The sequence below is a fragment of the Electrophorus electricus genome, chromosome 13 (assembly GCF_041902795.1).
Source record: "Electrophorus electricus isolate QZ-2024a chromosome 13, ASM4190279v1, whole genome shotgun sequence".
In the NCBI taxonomy this organism is placed as follows: domain Eukaryota; kingdom Metazoa; phylum Chordata; class Actinopteri; order Gymnotiformes; family Gymnotidae; genus Electrophorus; species Electrophorus electricus.
This window is the reverse complement of record NC_137509.1, coordinates 22,082,893-22,100,690: the sequence shown is the minus strand read 5'-3', so window position 1 is coordinate 22,100,690 and position 17,798 is coordinate 22,082,893. Positions and strand designations below refer to the sequence as shown.

Genomic DNA, 17,798 nt, shown 5'->3' with positions numbered 1-17,798 from the left:
TTCACATACAAGCTTGTCAGTTGCAGATTAAAGTAAAGTGATGCAACAAAAACTTACAGCATCTGCTATTCCCAGGTGCTAACAGATAGTTTTTTTAATTAATCACTGCATTTCACATCTTAGCATTTCATCTTGACAGTAAATTAAAGTGATGCAAGAGAAGCTTACAGCATCTCGTAGTCCAAGGTGCTAACAGATAGTTTTTTGATGAATCACTGCACTTCACATTCAGGCATGTGAGTTGGAGAGTAAATGAAAGTGATGCAAAAAAAACTTACAGCATCTGCTATTCCCAGGTGCTAACAGATAGTTTTTTTTATTAATCACTGCACTTCACATTTGAACATGTCAGCTTGAAAGTAAATTAAAGTGATGCAAGAAAAGCTTACAGCACCTGGTATTCCTAGGGAGGGTCCCACCTCAGTACTATCCAGGCCCAAACTTGCTTAGCTTCCAAGCTCAGATGAGATTGGGCGTTCTCAAGCTGGTGTGGCCGTAAGCCTTATACGCTTACTCAAATTGCCTAATCATAGCAAATATGATCAAAGTCCAATCTGACAATTTTTTTTATTAATCCCTGCACTTGACATTCTAGAATGTTATCTTGAATGTAATTAAATGATGCAATAAAAGCTTACAATACGGAGCTGGTATACGGAGGCACTAATTATTCACTGCACTTCAAATTTGAACATGATAGCTTGAACATAAATTAAAGGGATGCAATACAATCTTACAGCACCTGCTATTCCCTGGTACTAAAATATTTCTATTTAATCTGTACACTTCACATACAAGCTTGTCAGTTGCAGATTAAAGTAAAGTGATGCAACAAAAACTTACAGCATCTGCTATTCCCAGATGCTAACAGATAGTTTTTTTAATTAATCACTGCATTTCACATCCTAGCATGTCATCTTGACAGTAAATTAAAGTGATGCAAGAGAAGCTTACAGCATCTCGTAGTCCAAGGTGCTAACATATAGTTTTTTGATGAATCACTGCACTTCACATTCAGGCATGTGAGTTGGAGAGTAAATGAAAGTGATGCAAAAAAAAATTTACAGCATCTGCTATTCCCAGGTGCTAACAGATAGTTTGAGTTAATTATTCACTGCACTTCAAATTTGAACATGATAGCTTGAACATAAATTAAAGGGATGCAATACAATCTTACAGCACCTGCTATTCCCTGGTACTAAAATATTTCTATTTAATCTGTACACTTCACATACAAGCTTGTCAGTTGCAGATTAAAGTAAAGTGATGCAACAAAAACTTACAGCATCTGCTATTCCCAGGTGCTAACAGATAGTTTTTTTAATTAATCACTGCATTTCACATCCTAGCATGTCATCTTGACAGTAAATTAAAGTGATGCAAGAGAAGCTTACAGCATCTCGTAGTCCAAGGTGCTAACATATAGTTTTTTGATGAATCACTGCACTTCACATTCAGGCATGTGAGTTGGAGAGTAAATGAAAGTGATGCAAAAAAAACTTACAGCATCTGCTATTCCCAGGTGCTAACAGATAGTTTAAGTTAATTATTCACTGCACTTCAAATTTGAACATGATAGCTTGAACATAAATTAAAGGGATGCAATACAATCTTACAGCACCTGCTATTCCCTGGTACTAAAATATTTCTATTTAATCTGTACACTTCACATACAAGCTTGTCAGTTGCAGATTAAAGTAAAGTGATGCAACAAAAACTTACAGCATCTGCTATTCCCAGGTGCTAACAGATAGTTTTTTTTATTAATCATTGCACTTCACATTTGAGCATGTCAGCTTGAAAGTAAATTAAAATGATGCAAGAAAAGCTTACAGCACCTGGTATACATAGGTAGGGTCCCACCTCAGTACTATCCAGGCCCAAACTTGCTTAGTTTCCAAGGTCAGATGAGATTGGGCATTCTCAAGCTGGTATGGCCGTAAGCCTTAAACACTTACTCAAATTGCCTAATCATAGCAAATATGATCAAAGACCAATCTGACAATTTTTTTTATTAATCCCTGCAATTGACATTCTAGAATGTTATCTTGAATGTAAATTAAATGATGCAATAAAAGCTTACAACATCTGGTATACGGAGGCACTAACAGACAGTTTTTTGATGAATCACTGCACTTCACATTCAGGCATGTGAGTTGGAGAGTAAATGAAAGTGATGCAAAAAAAACTTACAGCATCGGCTATTCCCAGGTGCTAACAGATAGTTTTTTTTATTAATCACTGCACTTCACATTTGAGCATGTCAGCTTGAAAGTAAATTAAAGTGATGCAAGAAAAGCTTACAGCACCTGGTGTCCCTAGGTAGGGTCCCACCTCAGTACTATCCAGGCCCAAACTTGCTTAGCTTCCAAGGTCAGATGAGATTGGGCGTTCTCAAGCTGGTGTGGCCGTAAGCCTTATACGCTTACTCAAATTGCCTAATCATAGCAAATATGATCAAAGACCAATCTGACAATTTTTTTTATTAATCCCTGCACTTGACATTCTAGAATGTTATCTTGAATGTAATTAAATGATGCAATAAAAGCTTACAATACGGAGCTGGTATACGGAGGCACTAATTATTCACTGCACTTCAAATTTGAACATGATAGCTTGAACATAAATTAAAGGGATGCAATACAATCTTACAGCACCTGCTATTCCCTGGTACTAAAATATTTCTATTTAATCTGTACACTTCACATACAAGCTTGTCAGTTGCAGATTAAAGTAAAGTGATGCAACAAAAACTTACAGCATCTGCTATTCCCAGGTGCTAACAGATAGTTTTTTTAATTAATCACTGCATTTCACATCCTAGCATGTCATCTTGACAGTAAATTAAAGTGATGCAAGAGAAGCTTACAGCATCTCGTAGTCCAAGGTGCTAACATATAGTTTTTTGATGAATCACTGCACTTCACATTCAGGCATGTGAGTTGGAGAGTAAATGAAAGTGATGCAAAAAAAATTTTCAGCATCTGCTATTCCCAGGTGCTAACAGATAGTTTGAGTTAATTATTCACTGCACTTCAAATTTGAACATGATAGCTTGAACATAAATTAAAGGGATGCAATACAATCTTACAGCACCTGCTATTCCCTGGTACTAAAATATTTCTATTTAATCTGTACACTTCACATACAAGCTTGTCAGTTGCAGATTAAAGTAAAGTGATGCAACAAAAACTTACAGCATCTGCTATTCCCAGGTGCTAACAGATAGTTTTTTTAATTAATCACTGCATTTCACATCCTAGCATGTCATCTTGACAGTAAATTAAAGTGATTCAAGAGAAGCTTACAGCATCTCGTAGTCCAAGGTGCTAACAGATAGTTTTTGATGAATCACTGCACTTCACATTCAGGCATGTGAGTTGGAGAGTAAATGAAAGTGATGCAAAAAAAACTTACAGCATCGGCTATTCCCAGGTGCTAACAGATAGTTTTTTTTATTAATCATTGCACTTCACATTTGAGCATGTCAGCTTGAAAGTAAATTAAAATGATGCAAGAAAAGCTTACAGCACCTGGTATACATAGGTAGGGTCCCACCTCAGTACTATCCAGGCCCAAACTTGCTTAGTTTCCAAGGTCAGAGGAGATTGGGCATTCTCAAGCTGGTATGGCCGTAAGCCTTAAACACTTACTCAAATTGCCTAATCATAGCAAATATGATCAAAGACCAATCTGACAATTTTTTTTATTAATCCCTGCAATTGACATTCTAGAATGTTATCTTGAATGTAAATTAAATGATGCAATAAAAGCTTACAACATCTGGTATACGGAGGCACTAACAGACAGTTTTTTGATGAATCACTGCACTTCACATACAAGCTTGTCAGTTGCAGATTAAAGTAAAGTGATGCAACAAAAACTTACAGCATCTGCTATTCCCAGGTGCTAACAGATAGTTTTTTTAATTAATCACTGCATTTCACATCCTAGCATGTCATCTTGACAGTAAATTAAAGTGATGCAAGAGAAGCTTACAGCATCTCGTAGTCCAAGGTGCTAACATATAGTTTTTTGATGAATCACTGCACTTCACATTCAGGCATGTGAGTTGGAGAGTAAATGAAAGTGATGCAAAAAAAATTTTCAGCATCTGCTATTCCCAGGTGCTAACAGATAGTTTGAGTTAATTATTCACTGCACTTCAAATTTGAACATGATAGCTTGAACATAAATTAAAGGGATGCAATACAATCTTACAGCACCTGCTATTCCCTGGTACTAAAATATTTCTATTTAATCTGTACACTTCACATACAAGCTTGTCAGTTGCAGATTAAAGTAAAGTGATGCAACAAAAACTTACAGCATCTGCTATTCCCAGGTGCTAACAGATAGTTTGAGTTAATTATTCACTGCACTTCAAATTTGAACATGATAGCTTGAACATAAATTAAAGGGATGCAATACAATCTTACAGCACCTGCTATTCCCTGGTACTAAAATATTTCTATTTAATCTGTACACTGCACATACAAGCTTGTCAGTTGCAGATTAAAGTAAAGTGATGCAACAAAAACTTACAGCATCTGCTATTCCCAGGTGCTAACAGATAGTTTTTTTAATTAATCACTGCATTTCACATCCTAGCATGTCATCTTGACAGTAAATTAAAGTGATGCAAGAGAAGCTTACAGCATCTCGTAGTCCAAGGTGCTAACATATAGTTTTTTGATGAATCACTGCACTTCACATTCAGGCATGTGAGTTGGAGAGTAAATGAAAGTGATGCAAAAAAAATTTTCAGCATCTGCTATTCCCAGGTGCTAACAGATAGTTTGAGTTAATTATTCACTGCACTTCAAATTTGAACATGATAGCTTGAACATAAATTAAAGGGATGCAATACAATCTTACAGCACCTGCTATTCCCTGGTACTAAAATATTTCTATTTAATCTGTACACTTCACATACAAGCTTGTCAGTTGCAGATTAAAGTAAAGTGATGCAACAAAAACTTACAGCATCTGCTATTCCCAGGTGCTAACAGATAGTTTTTTTAATTAATCACTGCATTTCACATCCTAGCATGTCATCTTGACAGTAAATTAAAGTGATGCAAGAGAAGATTACAGCATCTCGTAGTCCAAGGTGCTAACATATAGTTTTTTGATAAATCACTGCACTTCACATTCAGGCATGTGAGTTGGAGAGTAAATGAAAGTGATGCAAAAAAAACTTATAGCATCGGCTATTCCCAGGTGCTAACAGATAGTTTTTTTTATTAATCATTGCACTTCACATTTGAGCATGTCAGCTTGAAAGTAAATTAAAATGATGCAAGAAAAGCTTACAGCACCTGGTATACATAGGTAGGGTCCCACCTCAGTACTATCCAGGCCCAAACTTGCTTAGCTTCCAAGGTCAGATGAGATTGGGCATTCTCAAGCTGGTATGGCCGTAAGCCTTAAACACTTACTCAAATTGCCTAATCATAGCAAATATGATCAAAGACCAATCTGACAATTTTTTTTATTAATCCCTGCAATTGACATTCTAGAATGTTATCTTGAATGTAAATTAAATGATTCAATAAAAGCTTACAACATCTGGTATACGGAGGCACTAACAGACAGTTTTTTGATGAATCACTGCACTTCACATTCAGGCATGTGAGTTGGAGAGTAAATGAAAGTGATGCAAAAAAAACTTACAGCATCTGCTATTCCCAGGTGCTAACAGATAGTTTGAGTTAATTATTCACTGCACTTCAAATTTGAACATGATAGCTTGAACATAAATTAAAGGGATGCAATGCAGTCTTACAGCACCTGCTATTCCCTGGTACTAAAATATTTCTATTTAATCTGTACACTTCACATACAAGCTTGTCAGTTGCAGATTAAAGTAAAGTGATGCAACAAAAACTTACAGCATCTGCTATTCCCAGGTGCTAACAGATAGTTTTTTTAATTAATCACTGCATTTCACATCTTAGCATGTCATCTTGACAGTAAATTAAAGTGATGCAAGAGAAGCTTACAGCATCTCGTAGTCCAAGGTGCTAACAGATAGTTTTTTGATGAATCACTGCACTTCACATTCATGCATGTGAGTTGGAGAGTAAATGAAAGTGATGCAAAAAAAACTTACAGCATCGGGTATTCCCAGGTGCTAACAGATAGTTTTTTTTATTAATCACTGCACTTCACATTTGAGCATGTCAGCTTGAAAGTAAATTAAAGTGATGCAAGAAAAGCTTACAGCACCTGGTATTCCTAGGTAGGGTCCCACCTCAGTACTATACAGGCCCAAACTTGCTTAGCTTCCAAGGTCAGATGAGATTGGGCGTTCTCAAGCTGGTGTGGCCGTAAGCCTTATACTCTTACTCAAATTGCCTAATCATAGCAAATATCATCAAAGACCAATCTGACAATTTTTTTTATTAATCCCTGCACTTGACATTCTAGAATGTTATCTTGAATGTAATTAAATGATGCAATAAAAGCTTACAATACGGAGCTGGTATACGGAGGCACTAATTATTCACTGCACTTCAAATTTGAACATGATAGCTTGAACATAAATTAAAGGGATGCAATACAATCTTACAGCACCTGCTATTCCCTGGTACTAAAATATTTCTATTTAATCTGTACACTTCACATACAAGCTGGTCAGTTGCAGATTAAAGTAAAGTGATGCAACAAAAACTTACAGCATCTGCTATTCCCAGGTGCTAACAGATAGTTTTTTTAATTAATCACTGCATTTCACATCCTAGCATGTCATCTTGACAGTAAATTAAAGTGATGCAAGAAAAGCTTACAGCACCTGGTATTCCTAGGTAGGGTCCCACCTCAGTACTATCCAGGCCCAAACTTGCTTAGCTTCCAAGGTCAGATGAGATTGGGCATTCTCAAGCTGGTATGGCCGTAAGCCTTAAACACTTACTCAAATTGCCTAATCATAGCAAATATGATCAAAGACCAATGTGACAATTTTTTTTATTAATCCCTGCAATTGACATTCTAGAATGTTATCTTGAATGTAAATTAAATGATGCAATAAAAGCTTACAACATCTGGTATACGGAGGCACTAACAGACAGTTTTTTGATGAATCACTGCACTTCACATTCAGGCATGTGAGTTGGAGAGTAAATGAAAGTGATGCAAAAAAAACTTACAGCATCTGCTATTCCCAGGTGCTAACAGCTAGTTTGAGTTAATTATTCACTGCACTTCAAATTTGAACATGATAGCTTGAACATAAATTAAAGGGATGCAATGCAATCTTACAGCACCTGCTATTCCCTGGTACTAAAATATTTCTATTTAATCTGTACACTTCACATACAAGCTTGTCAGTTGCAGATTAAAGTAAAGTGATGCAACAAAAACTTACAGCATCTGCTATTCCCAGGTGCTAACAGATAGTTTTTTTAATTAATCACTGCATTTCACATCTTAGCATGTCATCTTGACAGTAAATTAAAGTGATGCAAGAGAAGCTTACAGCATCTCGTAGTCCAAGGTGCTAACAGATAGTTTTTGATGAATCACTGCACTTCACATTCAGGCATGTGAGTTGGAGAGTAAATGAAAGTGATGCAAAAAAAACTTACAGCATCGGCTATTCCCAGGTGCTAACAGATAGTTTTTTTTATTAATCATTGCACTTCACATTTGAGCATGTCAGCTTGAAAGTAAATTAAAACGATGCAAGAAAAGCTTACAGCACCTGGTATACATAGGTAGGGTCCCACCTCAGTACTATCCAGGCCCAAACTTGCTTAGCTTCCAAGGTCAGATGAGATTGGGCATTCTCAAGCTGGTATGGCCGTAAGCCTTAAACATTTACTCAAATTGCCTAATCATAGCAAATATGATCAAAGACCAATCTGACAATTTTTTTTATTAATCCCTGCAATTGACATTCTAGAATGTTATCTTGAATGTAAATTAAATGATGCAATAAAAGCTTACAACATCTGGTATACGGAGGCACTAACAGACAGTTTTTTGATGAATCACTGCACTTCACATTCAGGCATGTGAGTTGGAGAGTAAATGGAAGTGATGCAAAAAAAACTTACAGCATCTGCTATTCCCAGGTGCTAACAGATAGTTTGAGTTAATTATTCACTGCACTTCAAATTTGAACATGATAGCTTGAACATAAATTAAAGGGATGCAATACAATCTTACAGCACCTGCTATTCCCTGGTACTAAAATATTTCTATTTAATCTGTACACTTCACATACAAGCTTGTCAGTTGCAGATTAAAGTAAAGTGATGCAACAAAAACTTACAGCATCTGCTATTCCCAGGTGCTAACAGATAGTTTTTTTAATTAATCACTGCATTTCACATCCTAGCATGTCATCTTGACAGTAAATTAAAGTGATGCAAGAGAAGCTTACAGCATCTCGTAGTCCAAGGTGCTAACATATAGTTTTTTGATGAATCACTGCACTTCACATTCAGGCATGTGAGTTGGAGAGTAAATGAAAGTGATGCAAAAAAAATTTTCAGCATCTGCTATTCCCAGGTGCTAACAGATAGTTTGAGTTAATTATTCACTGCACTTCAAATTTGAACATGATAGCTTGAACATAAATTAAAGGGATGCAATACAATCTTACAGCACCTGCTATTCCCTGGTACTAAAATATTTCTATTTAATCTGTACACTTCACATACAAGCTTGTCAGTTGCAGATTAAAGTAAAGTGATGCAACAAAAACTTACAGCATCTGCTATTCCCAGGTGCTAACAGATAGTTTTTTTAATTAATCACTGCATTTCACATCCTAGCATGTCATCTTGACAGTAAATTAAAGTGATTCAAGAGAAGCTTACAGCATCTCGTAGTCCAAGGTGCTAACAGATAGTTTTTGATGAATCACTGCACTTCACATTCAGGCATGTGAGTTGGAGAGTAAATGAAAGTGATGCAAAAAAAACTTACAGCATCGGCTATTCCCAGGTGCTAACAGATAGTTTTTTTTATTAATCATTGCACTTCACATTTGAGCATGTCAGCTTGAAAGTAAATTAAAACGATGCAAGAAAAGCTTACAGCACCTGGTATACATAGGTAGGGTCCCACCTCAGTACTATCCAGGCCCAAACTTGCTTAGCTTCCAAGGTCAGATGAGATTGGGCATTCTCAAGCTGGTATGGCCGTAAGCCTTAAACATTTACTCAAATTGCCTAATCATAGCAAATATGATCAAAGACCAATCTGACAATTTTTTTTATTAATCCCTGCAATTGACATTCTAGAATGTTATCTTGAATGTAAATTAAATGATGCAATAAAAGCTTACAACATCTGGTATACGGAGGCACTAACAGACAGTTTTTTGATGAATCACTGCACTTCACATTCAGGCATGTGAGTTGGAGAGTAAATGGAAGTGATGCAAAAAAAACTTACAGCATCTGCTATTCCCAGGTGCTAACAGATAGTTTGAGTTAATTATTCACTGCACTTCAAATTTGAACATGATAGCTTGAACATAAATTAAAGGGATGCAATACAATCTTACAGCACCTGCTATTCCCTGGTACTAAAATATTTCTATTTAATCTGTACACTGCACATACAAGCTTGTCAGTTGCAGATTAAAGTAAAGTGATGCAACAAAAACTTACAGCATCTGCTATTCCCAGGTGCTAACAGATAGTTTTTTAAATTAATCACTGCATTTCACATCCTAGCATGTCATCTTGACAGTAAATTAAAGTGATTCAAGAGAAGCTTACAGCATCTCGTAGTCCAAGGTGCTAACATATAGTTTTTTGATGAATCACTGCACTTCACATTCAGGCATGTGAGTTGGAGAGTAAATGAAAGTGATGCAAAAAAAATTTTCAGCATCTGCTATTCCCAGGTGCTAACAGATAGTTTGAGTTAATTATTCACTGCACTTCAAATTTGAACATGATAGCTTGAACATAAATTAAAGGGATGCAATACAATCTTACAGCACCTGCTATTCCCTGGTACTAAAATATTTCTATTTAATCTGTACACTTCACATACAAGCTTGTCAGTTGCAGATTAAAGTAAAGTGATGCAACAAAAACTTACAGCATCTGCTATTCCCAGGTGCTAACAGATAGTTTTTTTAATTAATCACTGCATTTCACATCCTAGCATGTCATCTTGACAGTAAATTAAAGTGATGCAAGAGAAGCTTACAGCATCTCGTAGTCCAAGGTGCTAACATATAGTTTTTTGATGAATCACTGCACTTCACATTCAGGCATGTGAGTTGGAGAGTAAATGAAAGTGATGCAAAAAAAACTTACAGCATCTGCTATTCCCAGGTGCTAACAGATAGTTTGAGTTAATTATTCACTGCACTTCAAATTTGAACATGATAGCTTGAACATAAATTAAAGGGATGCAATACAATCTTACAGCACCTGCTATTCCCTGGTACTAAAATATTTCTATTTAATCTGTACACTTCACATACAAGCTTGTCAGTTGCAGATTAAAGTAAAGTGATGCAACAAAAACTTACAGCATCTGCTATTCCCAGGTGCTAACAGATAGTTTTTTTAATTAATCACTGCATTTCACATCCTAGCATGTCATCTTGACAGTAAATTAAAGTGATGCAAGAGAAGCTTACAGCATCTCGTAGTCCAAGGTGCTAACATATAGTTTTTTGATGAATCACTGCACTTCACATTCAGGCATGTGAGTTGGAGAGTAAATGAAAGTGATGCAAAAAAAACTTACAGCATCTGCTATTCCCAGGTGCTAACAGATAGTTTGAGTTAATTATTCACTGCACTTCAAATTTGAACATGATAGCTTGAACATAAATTAAAGGGATGCAATACAATCTTACAGCACCTGCTATTCCCTGGTACTAAAATATTTCTATTTAATCTGTACACTTCACATACAAGCTTGTCAGTTGCAGATTAAAGTAAAGTGATGCAACAAAAACTTACAGCATCTGCTATTCCCAGGTGCTAACAGATAGTTTTTTTAATTAATCACTGCATTTCACATCTTAGCATTTCATCTTGACAGTAAATTAAAGTGATGCAAGAGAAGCTTACAGCATCTCGTAGTCCAAGGTGCTAACCGATAGTTTTTTGATGAATCACTGCACTTCACATTCAGGCATGTGAGTTGGAGAGTAAATGAAAGTGATGCAAAAAAAACTTACAGCATCGGCTATTCCCAGGTGCTAACAGATAGTTTTTTTTATTAATCACTGCACTTCACATTTGAACATGTCAGCTTGAAAGTAAATTAAAGTGATGCAAGAAAAGCTTACAGCACCTGGTATTCCTAGGTAGGGTCCCACCTCAGTACTATCCAGGCCCAAACTTGCTTAGCTTCCAAGCTCAGATGAGATTGGGCGTTCTCAAGATGGTGTGGCCGTAAGCCTTATACGCTTACTCAAATTGCCTAATCATAGCAAATATGATCAAAGACCAATCTGACAATTTTTTTTATTAATCCCTGCACTTGACATTCTAGAATGTTATCTTGAATGTAATTAAATGATGCAATAAAAGCTTACAATACGGAGCTGGTATACGGAGGCACTAATTATTCACTGCACTTCAAATTTGAACATGATAGCTTGAACATAAATTAAAGGGATGCAATACAATCTTACAGCACCTGCTATTCCCTGGTACTAAAATATTTCTATTTAATCTGTACACTTCACATACAAGCTTGTCAGTTGCAGATTAAAGTAAAGTGATGCAACAAAAACTTACAGCATCTGCTATTCCCAGGTGCTAACAGATAGTTTTTTTAATTAATCACTGCATTTCACATCCTAGCATGTCATCTTGACAGTAAATTAAAGTGATGCAAGAGAAGCTTACAGCATCTCGTAATCCAAGGTGCTAACATATAGTTTTTTGATGAATCACTGCACTTCACATTCAGGCATGTGAGTTGGAGAGTAAATGAAAGTGATGCAAAAAAAAATTTACAGCATCTGCTATTCCCAGGTGCTAACAGATAGTTTGAGTTAATTATTCACTGCACTTCAAATTTGAACATGATAGCTTGAACATAAATTAAAGGGATGCAATACAATCTTACATCACCTGCTATTCCCTGGTACTAAAATATTTCTATTTAATCTGTACACTTCACATACAAGCTTGTCAGTTGCAGATTAAAGTAAAGTGATGCAACAAAAACTTACAGCATCTGCTATTCCCAGGTGCTAACAGATAGTTTTTTTAATTAATCACTGCATTTCACATCCTAGCATGTCATCTTGACAGTAAATTAAAGTGATGCAAGAGAAGCTTACAGCATCTCGTAGTCCAAGGTGCTAACATATAGTTTTTTGATGAATCACTGCACTTCACATTCAGGCATGTGAGTTGGAGAGTAAATGAAAGTGATGCAAAAAAAACTTACAGCATCTGCTATTCCCAGGTGCTATCAGATAGTTTAAGTTAATTATTCACTGCACTTCAAATTTGAACATGATAGCTTGAACATAAATTAAAGGGATGCAATACAATCTTACAGCACCTGCTATTCCCTGGTACTAAAATATTTCTATTTAATCTGTACACTTCACATACAAGCTTGTCAGTTGCAGATTAAAGTAAAGTGATGCAACAAAAACTTACAGCATCTGCTATTCCCAGGTGCTAACAGATAGTTTTTTTAATTAATCACTGCATTTCACATCCTAGCATGTCATCTTGACAGTAAATTAAAGTGACGCAAGAGAAGCTTACAGCATCTCGTAATCCAAGGTGCTAACATATAGTTTTTTGATGAATCACTGCACTTCACATTCAGGCATGTGAGTTGGAGAGTAAATGAAAGTGATGCAAAAAAAAATTTACAGCATCTGCTATTCCCAGGTGCTAACAGATAGTTTGAGTTAATTATTCACTGCACTTCAAATTTGAACATGATAGCTTGAACATAAATTAAAGGGATGCAATACAATCTTACAGCACCTGCTATTCCCTGGTACTAAAATATTTCTATTTAATCTGTACACTTCACATACAAGCTTGTCAGTTGCAGATTAAAGTAAAGTGATGCAACAAAAACTTACAGCATCTGCTATTCCCAGGTGCTAACAGATAGTTTTTTTAATTAATCACTGCATTTCACATCCTAGCATGTCATCTTGACAGTAAATTAAAGTGATGCAAGAGAAGCTTACAGCATCTCGTAGTCCAAGGTGCTAACATATAGTTTTTTGATGAATCACTGCACTTCACATTCAGGCATGTGAGTTGGAGAGTAAATGAAAGTGATGCAAAAAAAACTTACAGCATCTGCTATTCCCAGGTGCTAACAGATAGTTTAAGTTAATTATTCACTGCACTTCAAATTTGAACATGATAGCTTGAACATAAATTAAAGGGATGCAATACAATCTTACAGCACCTGCTATTCCCTGGTACTAAAATATTTCTATTTAATCTGTACACTTCACATACAAGCTTGTCAGTTGCAGGTTAAAGTAAAGTGATGCAACAAAAACTTACAGCATCTGCTATTCCCAGGTGCTAACAGATAGTTTTTTTTATTAATCATTGCACTTCACATTTGAGCATGTCAGCTTGAAAGTAAATTAAAATGATGCAAGAAAAGCTTACAGCACCTGGTATACATAGGTAGGGTCCCACCTCAGTACTATCCAGGCCCAAACTTGCTTAGTTTCCAAGGTCAGATGAGATTGGGCATTCTCAAGCTGGTATGGCCGTAAGCCTTAAACACTTACTCAAATTGCCTAATCATAGCAAATATGATCAAAGACCAATCTGACAATTTTTTTTATTAATCCCTGCAATTGACATTCTAGAATGTTATCTTGAATGTAAATTAAATGATGCAATAAAAGCTTACAACATCTGGTATACGGAGGCACTAACAGACAGTTTTTTGATGAATCACTGCACTTCACATTCAGGCATGTGAGTTGGAGAGTAAATGAAAGTGATGCAAAAAAAACTTACAGCATCGGCTATTCCCAGGTGCTAACAGATAGTTTTTTTTATTAATCACTGCACTTCACATTTGAGCATGTCAGCTTGAAAGTAAATTAAAGTGATGCAAGAAAAGCTTACAGCACCTGGTGTCCCTAGGTAGGGTCCCACCTCAGTACTATCCAGGCCCAAACTTGCTTAGCTTCCAAGGTCAGATGAGATTGGGCGTTCTCAAGCTGGTGTGGCCGTAAGCCTTATACGCTTACTCAAATTGCCTAATCATAGCAAATATGATCAAAGACCAATCTGACAATTTTTTTTATTAATCCCTGCAATTGACATTCTAGAATGTTATCTTGAATGTAATTAAATGATGCAATAAAAGCTTACAATACGGAGTTGGTATACGGAGGCACTAATTATTCACTGCACTTCAAATTTGAACATGATAGCTTGAACATAAATTAAAGGGATGCAAACAATCTTACAGCACCTGCTATTCCCTGGTACTAAAATATTTCTATTTAATCTGTACACTTCACATACAAGCTTGTCAGTTGCAGATTAAAGTAAAGTGATGCAACAAAAACTTACAGCATCTGCTATTCCCAGGTGCTAACAGATAGTTTTTTTAATTAATCACTGCATTTCACATCCTAGCATGTCATCTTGACAGTAAATTAAAGTGATGCAAGAGAAGCTTACAGCATCTCGTAGTCCAAGGTGCTAACATATAGTTTTTTGATGAATCACTGCACTTCACATTCAGGCATGTGAGTTGGAGAGTAAATGAAAGTGATGCAAAAAAAATTTTCAGCATCTGCTATTCCCAGGTGCTAACAGATAGTTTGAGTTAATTATTCACTGCACTTCAAATTTGAACATGATAGCTTGAACATAAATTAAAGGGATGCAATACAATCTTACAGCACCTGCTATTCCCTGGTACTAAAATATTTCTATTTAATCTGTACACTTCACATACAAGCTTGTCAGTTGCAGATTAAAGTAAAGTGATGCAACAAAAACTTACAGCATCTGCTATTCCCAGGTGCTAACAGATAGTTTTTTTAATTAATCACTGCATTTCACATCCTAGCATGTCATCTTGACAGTAAATTAAAGTGATTCAAGAGAAGCTTACAGCATCTCGTAGTCCAAGGTGCTAACAGATAGTTTTTGATGAATCACTGCACTTCACATTCAGGCATGTGAGTTGGAGAGTAAATGAAAGTGATGCAAAAAAAACTTATAGCATCGGCTATTCCCAGGTGCTAACAGATAGTTTTTTTTATTAATCATTGCACTTCACATTTGAGCATGTCAGCTTGAAAGTAAATTAAAATGATGCAAGAAAAGCTTACAGCACCTGGTATACATAGGTAGGGTCCCACCTCAGTACTATCCAGGCCCAAACTTGCTTAGCTTCCAAGGTCAGATGAGATTGGGCATTCTCAAGCTGGTATGGCCGTAAGCCTTAAACACTTACTCAAATTGCCTAATCATAGCAAATATGATCAAAGACCAATCTGACAATTTTTTTTATTAATCCCTGCAATTGACATTCTAGAATGTTATCTTGAATGTAAATTAAATGATTCAATAAAAGCTTACAACATCTGGTATACGGAGGCACTAACAGACAGTTTTTTGATGAATCACTGCACTTCACATTCAGGCATGTGAGTTGGAGAGTAAATGAAAGTGATGCAAAAAAAACTTACAGCATCTGCTATTCCCAGGTGCTAACAGATAGTTTGAGTTAATTATTCACTGCACTTCAAATTTGAACATGATAGCTTGAACATAAATTAAAGGGATGCAATGCAGTCTTACAGCACCTGCTATTCCCTGGTACTAAAATATTTCTATTTAATCTGTACACTTCACATACAAGCTTGTCAGTTGCAGATTAAAGTAAAGTGATGCAACAAAAACTTACAGCATCTGCTATTCCCAGGTGCTAACAGATAGTTTTTTTAATTAATCACTGCATTTCACATCTTAGCATGTCATCTTGACAGTAAATTAAAGTGATGCAAGAGAAGCTTACAGCATCTCGTAGTCCAAGGTGCTAACAGATAGTTTTTTGATGAATCACTGCACTTCACATTCATGCATGTGAGTTGGAGAGTAAATGAAAGTGATGCAAAAAAAACTTACAGCATCGGGTATTCCCAGGTGCTAACAGATAGTTTTTTTTATTAATCACTGCACTTCACATTTGAGCATGTCAGCTTGAAAGTAAATTAAAGTGATGCAAGAAAAGCTTACAGCACCTGGTATTCCTAGGTAGGGTCCCACCTCAGTACTATACAGGCCCAAACTTGCTTAGCTTCCAAGGTCAGATGAGATTGGGCGTTCTCAAGCTGGTGTGGCCGTAAGCCTTATACTCTTACTCAAATTGCCTAATCATAGCAAATATCATCAAAGACCAATCTGACAATTTTTTTTATTAATCCCTGCACTTGACATTCTAGAATGTTATCTTGAATGTAATTAAATGATGCAATAAAAGCTTACAACATCTGGTATACGGAGGCACTAACAGACAGTTTTTTGATGAATCACTGCACTTCACATTCAGGCATGTGAGTTGGAGAGTAAATGGAAGTGATGCAAAAAAAACTTACAGCATCTGCTATTCCCAGGTGCTAACAGATAGTTTGAGTTAATTATTCACTGCACTTCAAATTTGAACATGATAGCTTGAACATAAATTAAAGGGATGCAATACAATCTTACAGCACCTGCTATTCCCTGGTACTAAAATATTTCTATTTAATCTGTACACTTCACATACAAGCTTGTCAGTTGCAGATTAAAGTAAAGTGATGCAACAAAAACTTACAGCATCTGCTATTCCCAGGTGCTAACAGATAGTTTTTTTAATTAATCACTGCATTTCACATCCTAGCATGTCATCTTGACAGTAAATTAAAGTGATGCAAGAGAAGCTTACAGCATCTCGTAGTCCAAGGTGCTAACATATAGTTTTTTGATGAATCACTGCACTTCACATTCAGGCATGTGAGTTGGAGAGTAAATGAAAGTGATGCAAAAAAAATTTTCAGCATCTGCTATTCCCAGGTGCTAACAGATAGTTTGAGTTAATTATTCACTGCACTTCAAATTTGAACATGATAGCTTGAACATAAATTAAAGGGATGCAATACAATCTTACAGCACCTGCTATTCCCTGGTACTAAAATATTTCTATTTAATCTGTACACTTCACATACAAGCTTGTCAGTTGCAGATTAAAGTAAAGTGATGCAACAAAAACTTACAGCATCTGCTATTCCCAGGTGCTAACAGATAGTTTTTTTAATTAATCACTGCATTTCACATCCTAGCATGTCATCTTGACAGTAAATTAAAGTGATTCAAGAGAAGCTTACAGCATCTCGTAGTCCAAGGTGCTAACAGATAGTTTTTGATGAATCACTGCACTTCACATTCAGGCATGTGAGTTGGAGAGTAAATGAAAGTGATGCAAAAAAAACTTACAGCATCGGCTATTCCCAGGTGCTAACAGATAGTTTTTTTTATTAATCATTGCACTTCACATTTGAGCATGTCAGCTTGAAAGTAAATTAAAACGATGCAAGAAAAGCTTACAGCACCTGGTATACATAGGTAGGGTCCCACCTCAGTACTATCCAGGCCCAAACTTGCTTAGCTTCCAAGGTCAGATGAGATTGGGCATTCTCAAGCTGGTATGGCCGTAAGCCTTAAACATTTACTCAAATTGCCTAATCATAGCAAATATGATCAAAGACCAATCTGACAATTTTTTTTATTAATCCCTGCAATTGACATTCTAGAATGTTATCTTGAATGTAAATTAAATGATGCAATAAAAGCTTA

General features: G+C 36.1%; 1 non-coding gene and 14 pseudogenes across 1 annotated transcript; all 15 read right to left on the bottom strand.

The window, feature by feature from the left end:
• Window positions 1–382: 382 nt before the first annotated feature.
• Window positions 383–501, bottom strand: LOC145644282 (5S ribosomal RNA; annotated as a pseudogene).
• Window positions 502–1,826: 1,325 nt separating this feature from the next.
• LOC145649210 (5S ribosomal RNA) lies at window positions 1,827–1,945 on the bottom strand (annotated as a pseudogene).
• Window positions 1,946–2,297: 352 nt separating this feature from the next.
• On the bottom strand, window positions 2,298–2,416 carry LOC145649002 (5S ribosomal RNA; annotated as a pseudogene).
• A 1,105-nt stretch (window positions 2,417–3,521) lies between these two features.
• LOC145650373 (5S ribosomal RNA) lies at window positions 3,522–3,640 on the bottom strand (annotated as a pseudogene).
• Window positions 3,641–5,309: 1,669 nt separating this feature from the next.
• On the bottom strand, window positions 5,310–5,428 carry LOC145649472 (5S ribosomal RNA; annotated as a pseudogene).
• Window positions 5,429–6,219: 791 nt separating this feature from the next.
• LOC145647606 (5S ribosomal RNA) lies at window positions 6,220–6,338 on the bottom strand (annotated as a pseudogene).
• Window positions 6,339–6,784: 446 nt separating this feature from the next.
• On the bottom strand, window positions 6,785–6,903 carry LOC145646994 (5S ribosomal RNA). The gene has a single exon (XR_014116255.1). It is a non-coding gene; the product is annotated as a 5S ribosomal RNA (ribosomal RNA).
• Window positions 6,904–7,693: 790 nt separating this feature from the next.
• LOC145649471 (5S ribosomal RNA) lies at window positions 7,694–7,812 on the bottom strand (annotated as a pseudogene).
• Window positions 7,813–9,041: 1,229 nt separating this feature from the next.
• Window positions 9,042–9,160, bottom strand: LOC145649469 (5S ribosomal RNA; annotated as a pseudogene).
• Window positions 9,161–11,268: 2,108 nt separating this feature from the next.
• Window positions 11,269–11,387, bottom strand: LOC145647302 (5S ribosomal RNA; annotated as a pseudogene).
• A 2,204-nt stretch (window positions 11,388–13,591) lies between these two features.
• Window positions 13,592–13,710, bottom strand: LOC145649209 (5S ribosomal RNA; annotated as a pseudogene).
• Window positions 13,711–14,062: 352 nt separating this feature from the next.
• Window positions 14,063–14,181, bottom strand: LOC145649001 (5S ribosomal RNA; annotated as a pseudogene).
• A 1,104-nt stretch (window positions 14,182–15,285) lies between these two features.
• Window positions 15,286–15,404, bottom strand: LOC145649468 (5S ribosomal RNA; annotated as a pseudogene).
• A 791-nt stretch (window positions 15,405–16,195) lies between these two features.
• On the bottom strand, window positions 16,196–16,314 carry LOC145647605 (5S ribosomal RNA; annotated as a pseudogene).
• A 1,228-nt stretch (window positions 16,315–17,542) lies between these two features.
• On the bottom strand, window positions 17,543–17,661 carry LOC145649467 (5S ribosomal RNA; annotated as a pseudogene).
• Between the last annotated feature and the right edge of the window lie 137 nt (window positions 17,662–17,798).